Below are 8,819 nucleotides of genomic sequence, written 5' to 3'. Positions count from 1 at the left end.
ATCTCTCCAGTCTCACCGACGGGCTCACAATATAATGAAACTAACCCGAAATAATGATATGATGTATCAATAAATAACTGAGACGGAGATATGATATAAAAATGCATGAATATGACTGAGTATAGAATATCAATGAAATAATTGAGATGACAGCAAGAAACGACCTCTAAGGGTTCCAACAGTATTAGCATCAAGCCTAAACATGATATCTAGCATGATTTACAGCTTAATTACTTTACCATATGATGAAACACGGATATCAACAAGATTGAGTCACTATACAGCGCCATAGAATCAACCAGGTCACAATTCTCACGGTGCACGCCCGCAGGTCCGTCACTTGGCATGTGTGTCACTTTAATACCAATCACATAACACATAATTTGGGGTTTCGAACCTTCAGAACCAAGTTTGAAAGCGTTACTTACCTTAAACCGAGCAAATCTCTACTCCAAAATGCCTTTGCCTCTCAAATCGACCTCCAAACGTCCCGAATCTAGCCACAAGTAATACAATAGGATAAATAGGCTAAAGAAATCAATTCCACAAGAAAAATATTAAATTATAGCTAAAAATTCAAAATTGGCTCAAACCCGGGCACCAGGCCCACATCTCGAAACCCGACAAAAGTCACAAAACCTGAAAGCTCATTCACTCTCAAGTCTAATCATACCAAATTTACTCAAATCCGATAACAAAATCCCATCGAAAACCTCAAAATTCCATATCAAGAACACTTCATCTTTTTCCCCAATTTTTCACCCCTGATCACAAATTAAATGGTGGAAGTAAAGACATAATCACGGAATTTTACCAAAATTAGATAGGAATCACTTACCCCAAACACCCATGCAAGAATCTCTCCAAAAATCGCCTTCTACCGAGCTCTCAATTCAATTTTGTGATATGAACTCAAAACCCTCGATTTTGAATCTTTTATTCTGCCCAAGTACACCTCCTTCGTGAACGCGGAAGCACCCTCGCGTTCGCGAAGCACAAACTGCCTCTGACCAGAAATCCCTTCTACGCGAACGCGATCAACCACTCTCGAATGCAAACCTTTACTGACCCCTCTCATCACGAACGTGACCTCACCTCCGCGAAAGCGTAGACCAAATGAATGGGGTCCTTAGTTGCCTCTCTTCTTCGCGAACACGTTCCCCATCTCGCGTCCGCGATGCACTCTACTCCCAAACCTTCGCGAACGCGTCCTCTCCTTCGCGATTGCGAAGAACAAATCCTCCTCAACCTCCAGGCACGCTTTGCAAATGCGTAAGAGGAAACCAGCAACAGCAAAAACCAGCAGATCAGCTATCTCTCAAAGGCTATAATGATCCGTTAACCACTGAAACTCACCCGAGGCTCTCGGGACCTCAATCAAACATACCAGCAAGTCCTAAAACATCACACGAACTTAGTCGAATCCTCAAATCGCCTCAAACAATAACAAAAATACGACTTACACACGGATTCAAGCCTAGTGAACTTCGAAATTTTCGAATTCTACAAACGACGTCAAAACCCATCAAATCAAGTCCGATTGACCTCAAATTTTGCACACAAGTCATAAATGACACCACAGACCTAATCCAACTTTTGGAAATCCAATCCGACCCTGATATCAAAAAGTCCACTCCCGGTCAAACTTTCCCAAAATTCCAACTTTCGGCATTTCAAGCTTAATTCTACTATGGACCTCCAAAACACAATCTGGACACGCTCCTAAGTCCAAAATCACCTAACTAAGCTAACAGAACCATCAAAATTCAAATCCATGGTCGTTTATACATAAGACAACATCTGGTCAACCTTTCCAACTTACGCTTTCAATTAAGAGACTAAGTGTCTCAATTCACTTGAAAATCACTCCGGGCCCGAAGCAACAAACCCGGTATGTCATAGTACAGTTGTAGAACACAAAAAAAGCAAAAAATAGGGGAATGGAACTACAACTCTCGAAACGTCAGACCGAGTCGTTATATTAATTAAGAGTTTTTTTAGGAGAAAATTGTGCATTTAAGATTCTAATGATACACTTCCTATTTTCACGTTTAAAATGAGATATTTAAGAGATATTATAGTGGTATACAATCTAATTAGAAAGTTAAAAAATTATAGTAAGTTGTATATAATGTAATTATTTAAAAATGGTTGTATTTGTTATAAATATTCTTTAAATCTTTGTATTCAAGGTAAATTCTCATTCCGATTTCAGGCATTCGGTAAAAAAGGAAGGGAAATTTTCATAGTTACTTATGAATTTATAAAATATTCCATAATCTACAACTTGCATTAGAATTATAAATTCTACAACAAAATATAAATGATACACTCTAAAAATATGATAGATTCCCTATTAATGAGGAATCCTATTCTCAAACGTATCCTTATTTGTTCCTAAATCTCCAACTTATTAATATTGATTATCACTGTAAACAGCCATTTGCTTTAATTATCTGTGTATTGTATACTAATCCAACCATATCCCCTTGTATTATGCATCAATCAAATCATATCCTTACCAAAAGAAACATGCCTTTTTTAGTTTTAAATTTTTTTTTCAAAATTGTTTTTCTCTATTAGAACCCCTATGCTATACATCATCCAAAAATCTCAAAGGATTCCCCAAATTTGATTCTTCTTCATCTCTTTGTCAACCCAAAACCCTGTTTCCTCCAAGTTCTTTTATAATATAATATTCTGTATTTTTAATATATACATGATCTATATTATTTTATATGTATTATACTCTGTGTAGTATATTTATTAATGATGTTTTTTTTTCAGTTCAGTGTTTGTATATTATATATATATATATATATATATATATATATATATATGTGTGTGTGTGTGTGTGTGTGTGTATTTGTATCTATATTTATATTTATATCTATATCTATATCTATATCTGTATTTATATCTATATTTGTATCTATATCTGTATTTGTATTTATATCTATATCTATATCTGTATTTATATCTATATATTGATCCACTCATAGATTTTCTTCTAAATTAGATAGAAATATGGAGGTAAAAAATTAATTTAAAAACTATAATAGAAAAAAATAAAAAAATATAGAAAGACGTAAATTGAGATAACCTATGACTATTTATACTTTGAAGTAAGTTTAAATATAAAATAAAACTTACTTAATATCTATATATTGATTAACTCATAGATTTTCTTCTAAATTAGTTAGAAATATGGAGGTAAAAAATTAATTAAAAACTATAATAGAAAAAATAAAAAATATAGAAAGACATAAATTGAGATAACCTATGACTATGTATAGGGGTGTTCATAAAAATCCGAAAACCCGAACCAAACCGAAAACCAAACCAAACCGACGAAAAAAACCGATACTTTTTGTTTTGGTTTGGTTTTGGTTTTGAAATTTAAAAACCGATCAAATTTGGTTTGGTTTTGGTTTTAATTAAAAAAAACCCGAACCAAACCGAATATATGAGTAGCTATTTTAAATTTATTATTACACCTATACATATGTATACTTTTATACAAAGTTTTAAAAATTTTATAGTAAATATTAATCGTTTGCACTTTTAGTATAGTTCCTTACCTTTACATTCTAGTTTAATTGGTAGTTTTCTTTTGTTAAGTGTAAGAATCTATTTCATGTTAAAAATAATATATTTTTAATTGACTCCTTAAATTGTTCATCATTATTTGATTCAATTATCATCAATATATCTTGGTAAATAATAGATTTCTCAAAGGGCAATTGATTTGATAGTGTTACATTGAAAATGTGGCCGCCGAAATGTATGTTTGGTAGTGTATGTCTTATATTTAAGAAAAAACCGACAAATAACCGAAAAACCCGAAAAATCGACATAAACCGAATCGAGAAAAAATCGACTTAATTGGTTTGGTTTGGTTCTAATATTTGAAAAACCGACTTACTTGGTTTGGTTTCTTTTTAGGGAAAAACCGATCCAAACCGAACCATGAACACCCCTAACTATGTATACTTTGGAGTAAGTTAAAATATGAAATAACATTAAAATTTACTTAAGGTATTAAAGATTTATTGACTTCAAAAATTAAAAAAAATTCAGGCGGTAAAATAAGATCTTACATAAAATACACAATTATTTATAAGATAAGAAAAAAATTAAATATCTATATTTTCTATCTATATTATATTATATTAAAAGGAGGGTAGTGAGGCATAATATTAAGCCAATTAGCATATTGAGAAAATGTCACTTAGCATTATCTAAATAGATTTTTTAATTTAATAAGGATTAAAACAACTTAGATTTGCTCAAATTTAATTTATGGTAGAAATCAATTAAAATTGACACACATTCTTATAGTAATAAATTTTGATAGCTTTCCAAATATAATTATTCACTAACCACTTGATCTGTTTTCTTTCATTTCATAATTTTATTATTTTAAAAAATTGTACATAAAAAAATAAAATGATAGTGAAAATATTGTCATTAGATATAATGTGTTCCAACAAATAAAAAAATTAATTTTTAGATTAATATCTAAATTGAGTGTAGTTATTGAAAGCATAAGATAATTTTTAAAAATGCAGTCCAATTAAAAATTAGAAGGATATAAATTTTTTGAAGATAAAAATATTCTTCTTAAAATATATAAAGAAAAATATTAAGAATAAATTAGAAATAATGTGAGAATGTTTATGCTAAGAATTAGTTTATAAAATAAAATAAAGTGAAATAAAATACTTAAAAATACTATTGATAAATTTAAATAACTCAAGAATTCAAGCAATGTTTTAAAAATAAAATAGATACTTATTTAAGATTAAAAAAATTCTAGATTTATCTATATTATATTAAAGGATAGTAATGGATAATTATATTAAATAAAGTGGCAACTTAATTAAAAGCCATATGAAACTGTGATAATACTCAATTAAAATTGACACACATTCTTATAGTAATAAATTTTGATATCTTTCCAAATATAATTATTCACTAACCACTTGATCTGTTTTCTTTCATTTCATAATTTTATTATTTTAAAAAATAGTACATAAAAAAAATGATAGTGAAAATATTGTCATTAGATATAATGTGTTCCAACAAATAAAAAATTAATTTTTAGATTAATATCTAAATTGAGTGTAGTTATTGAAAGCATAAGATAATTTTTAAAAATGCAGTCCAATTAAAAATTAGAAGGATATAAATTTTTTGAAGATAAAAATATTCTTCTTAAAAAATATAAAGAAAAATATTAAGAATAAATTAGAAATAATGTGAGAATTTTTATGGTAAGAATTAGTTTATAAAATAAAATAAAGTGAAATAAAATACTTAAAAATACTATTGATAAATTTAAATAACTCAAGAATTCAAGCGATGTTTTAAAAATAAAATAGATACTTATTTTAAGATTAAAAAAATTCTAGATTTATCTATATTATATTAAAGATAGTAATGGATAATTATATTAAATAAAGTGGCAACTTAATTAAAATCCAAATAAAGTGAAATAAAATACTTAAAAATACTATTGATAAATTTAAATAACTCAAGAATTCAAGCAATGTTTTAAAAATAAAATAGATACTTATTTTAAGATTAAAAAAATTCTAGATTTATCTATATTATATTAAAGGATAGTAATGGATAATTATATTAAATAAAGTGGCAACTTAATTAAAAGCCATATGAAACTGTGATAATACTATATATCTGATAACATAATAGTAAAAGTAAAAAAAAATTAAAAATTTAATATTAGAAATGAAAGGAAAAGACTATTTTACTTAATGTTAGGAAGTTCTTAACATTATGATGAGAATGCTCAAACTATGAATAGGACTACCAAAAATTAAAGTCTTGCTAGATATAGAATTAAATTTTAAAAAATATAAAATAAATATCTAATATAAGTAATTTTTTAACGAAAACAAAAAATCAAATTTTGTGTCTTGAAACTAAAAGGAAAAAATTATTGCATGTAATACAAAAAATAAATATAAGAAAAACTCAATAGATTTGGAATATAATAATTAAAGAACTTGTATATTAATATTTTAGACTAATCAAAGTTATAATTTAAAGTAAAATATGATATAATTTTGATTACAGGTACAATATTAATATAAAAAATTAATTAAAAATTTCTTAGTAGGGAATAGACTGTATAAAGAAAAGAATAGAGATAGTATGAGGATATTTATACTTTAAATTATTTTAAAATAAAGTAAATAATTGAATAATATTCAAAAATAATACTGATAGATTTAAATAGTAAAATATTTTCGAGCAAGAGGATAAAAGCGTAAAATATATTAAATTTAAAGAATAAAAAAAATATTTATCTATAATTATTAAAAGGATAAAAAGTAAGATAGTAAGTCAATTAGTAACCCGAAAAAATCATATGAAAGTATAATAATATTAAATAATAAATAATATAATAATTATAAGCAAAGAACAAAAAAAATGTGTAAATTTTAAAAGAATAAGACTTATTGGAGTTTGAGATAAAAAATGAAATGATACTAAGAATTTTATTAAAATAATATGATCTAATATGTTCAAACGAGACAAATCACCACATGACATATTTAGTATTTTTTTTAAAATATTGATAACGAAACGAAATTCAAGTACTAAAATTAACCGGTTAGATTATATAAATATAGAAAAAGAAAAAAAGTTATCAACTAAGAGATTTGCAAAATGATTTTTTGTCTTACTTCTTAATTAATATCTAATGATTATCTATAAATTTTATCTGGAAGGATTATATTTTAAAGTTATTTATACATAATTCAAATAATCTAAATCACAATCCGACATGGGCTGTGTCCGTGCATCACGTGGGTACTAATACTAGTACAATACATTAATGGAGAAATTAGGAGAAAATTAATATAATTGATACTTTTAGACGAGAGAGAATCTTAAGAGAGAGATATAAGGATACTTTTTAGGTAAGAGAATCTCAAGATAGAGATATTAGGAATATGAAAAATTGTAAATTGTATTATATATAATTTTATCAAAGCAGTTGTAGAAAACTTAAATAAATATTAGAAAAGTTGTATAATATGTAAATTGTGACTGTTGGGACCCAATTTTATCTTCTTTGGGTTGGCTGCAAAGAGCCAAAATGTTGAAGTTTCACGAGAAAAAGATACTATTAAAGAGCCCCTTTCGAAAAATTTATGATCAAAATGCTCTTTTTCTTAACCATGACAAAATATGTCCCATTTAAATTTTTTTTACTTGAATGGCCAATAAATTTTTAACGTCTAATTAGACTGAAAATCATTCAAATTAAGAATAAAAACTCGTTGCTTTTCCTCCCTATAATTTTATTGAAGTTGCAGCCCTATGCCCAAGCTCCCATAAGGTGCTCCCCCTTTTTCTCTCTTTTAATTTTTTACTTTTTTTTTTCTATTTTGTTGTTATCTTTTCGCTTTATTTTCTCTTTTTAATAAAATTTTGGAGTCTTTTTCAATTTTTTTGTTGTTTTCTTTCCTTTTATGTGGAGTAGTTATTTATTCTTTTTCTCTTTTTTTTTGTTCTTTCTAAATTCTTTTTCACTTTATTTTTTCTTTTCTTAAAAAATTAATATTTTTTGTTGTATTTTTTTTTCTCTTAATTTTGTTCAGCTAGTGAAATATCTTCATCTAAAATATTTGTTATTTCTTTTATTCTTTTATTTTTCCATTTTTTTAGTTTATTTTTTTCCTCTCTAATAAAAATTTTGCACTCTTTTTATTTTTGTTTATCGCTATTTTTTGTTTTTCATTCCTTTTTTTTGTTATTTCTAGCAAAAATCCCTCACTCTTTTTACTTTATTTTTTTCTTGTCTTGATTTATTCATTATTTTTTCTTAATTTATTCTTTCCTGTGAAATCTCTTCGTCCAAAAATAATATCATCATCATCATCATCTGATTCTTTTTTGTAATTTTTTTTCTTTTTTGTTTCTTTCTAGTAAAGATCTCATACTCAGTTTTACTTTATTTTTTATTGTATTTCCTTCTTTTTAAAAAAATATTCCAGTAAAATCTCTTCATCCAAAAATAATTATCACTTTTTTTCCTTTATTATTACTTTTATTATTAGCATTAGTATCTTAGTTTTTTGTTATTCTTTCAGTAAAATTTCTCCGCTGATTTTTTTCACTGCTGTTTTTGTTTTTGTTCTTTTAGATAATGTCACGACCCAATTTTTTCCTCCGTTGGGTTTCGTGATGGCACCTAGTCTTAAGGACTAGGTAAGCCTACTAAAATGCGGAATAACAACAATAACTAATAACAGCTAGAATTCTTCTGAGATGAATTCCTTATACAATTAACAACTTCTCAAAACCCGATAATACAAGTCATAAGCTCTACAGAGTTTCGCTACAACTTCTAAACAGAATCGTATGGAAATAAGTACAACAATGTGAATATAAAATAGGAAGGTGAAGGTGACTCCGAAGTCTGCGAACGCAGCAGCAGGACTACCTTGAGTCTCCTCGGCAAGAATCTGTACAGCTACTAGCGAACAATATCTTGATCTGCACAAAAAAATGTGCAGAAGTGTAGTATGAGCACACCACAGCGGTGCCTAGTAAGTATCAAGACTAACCTCGGTGGAGTAGTAACGAGGAACAGTCAAAACACCTACTGGTCTAATATACATAACATGATATATATATATATATATATATATATATATATATATATATATATATTACGCGATTCAACTAACAACACAGTAATTGTAATAAGGAGAGAAAAACAGCAAGTACTCGGTGGAACACCATAAGGAAAACACAGAAGGGTAAATGAGGAGACAATCGAA

The sequence above is a fragment of the Nicotiana sylvestris genome, chromosome 12 (assembly GCF_000393655.2).
Source record: "Nicotiana sylvestris chromosome 12, ASM39365v2, whole genome shotgun sequence".
Taxonomy (NCBI): Eukaryota; Viridiplantae; Streptophyta; class Magnoliopsida; order Solanales; family Solanaceae; genus Nicotiana; species Nicotiana sylvestris.
This window is presented reverse-complemented; position numbering follows the sequence as displayed.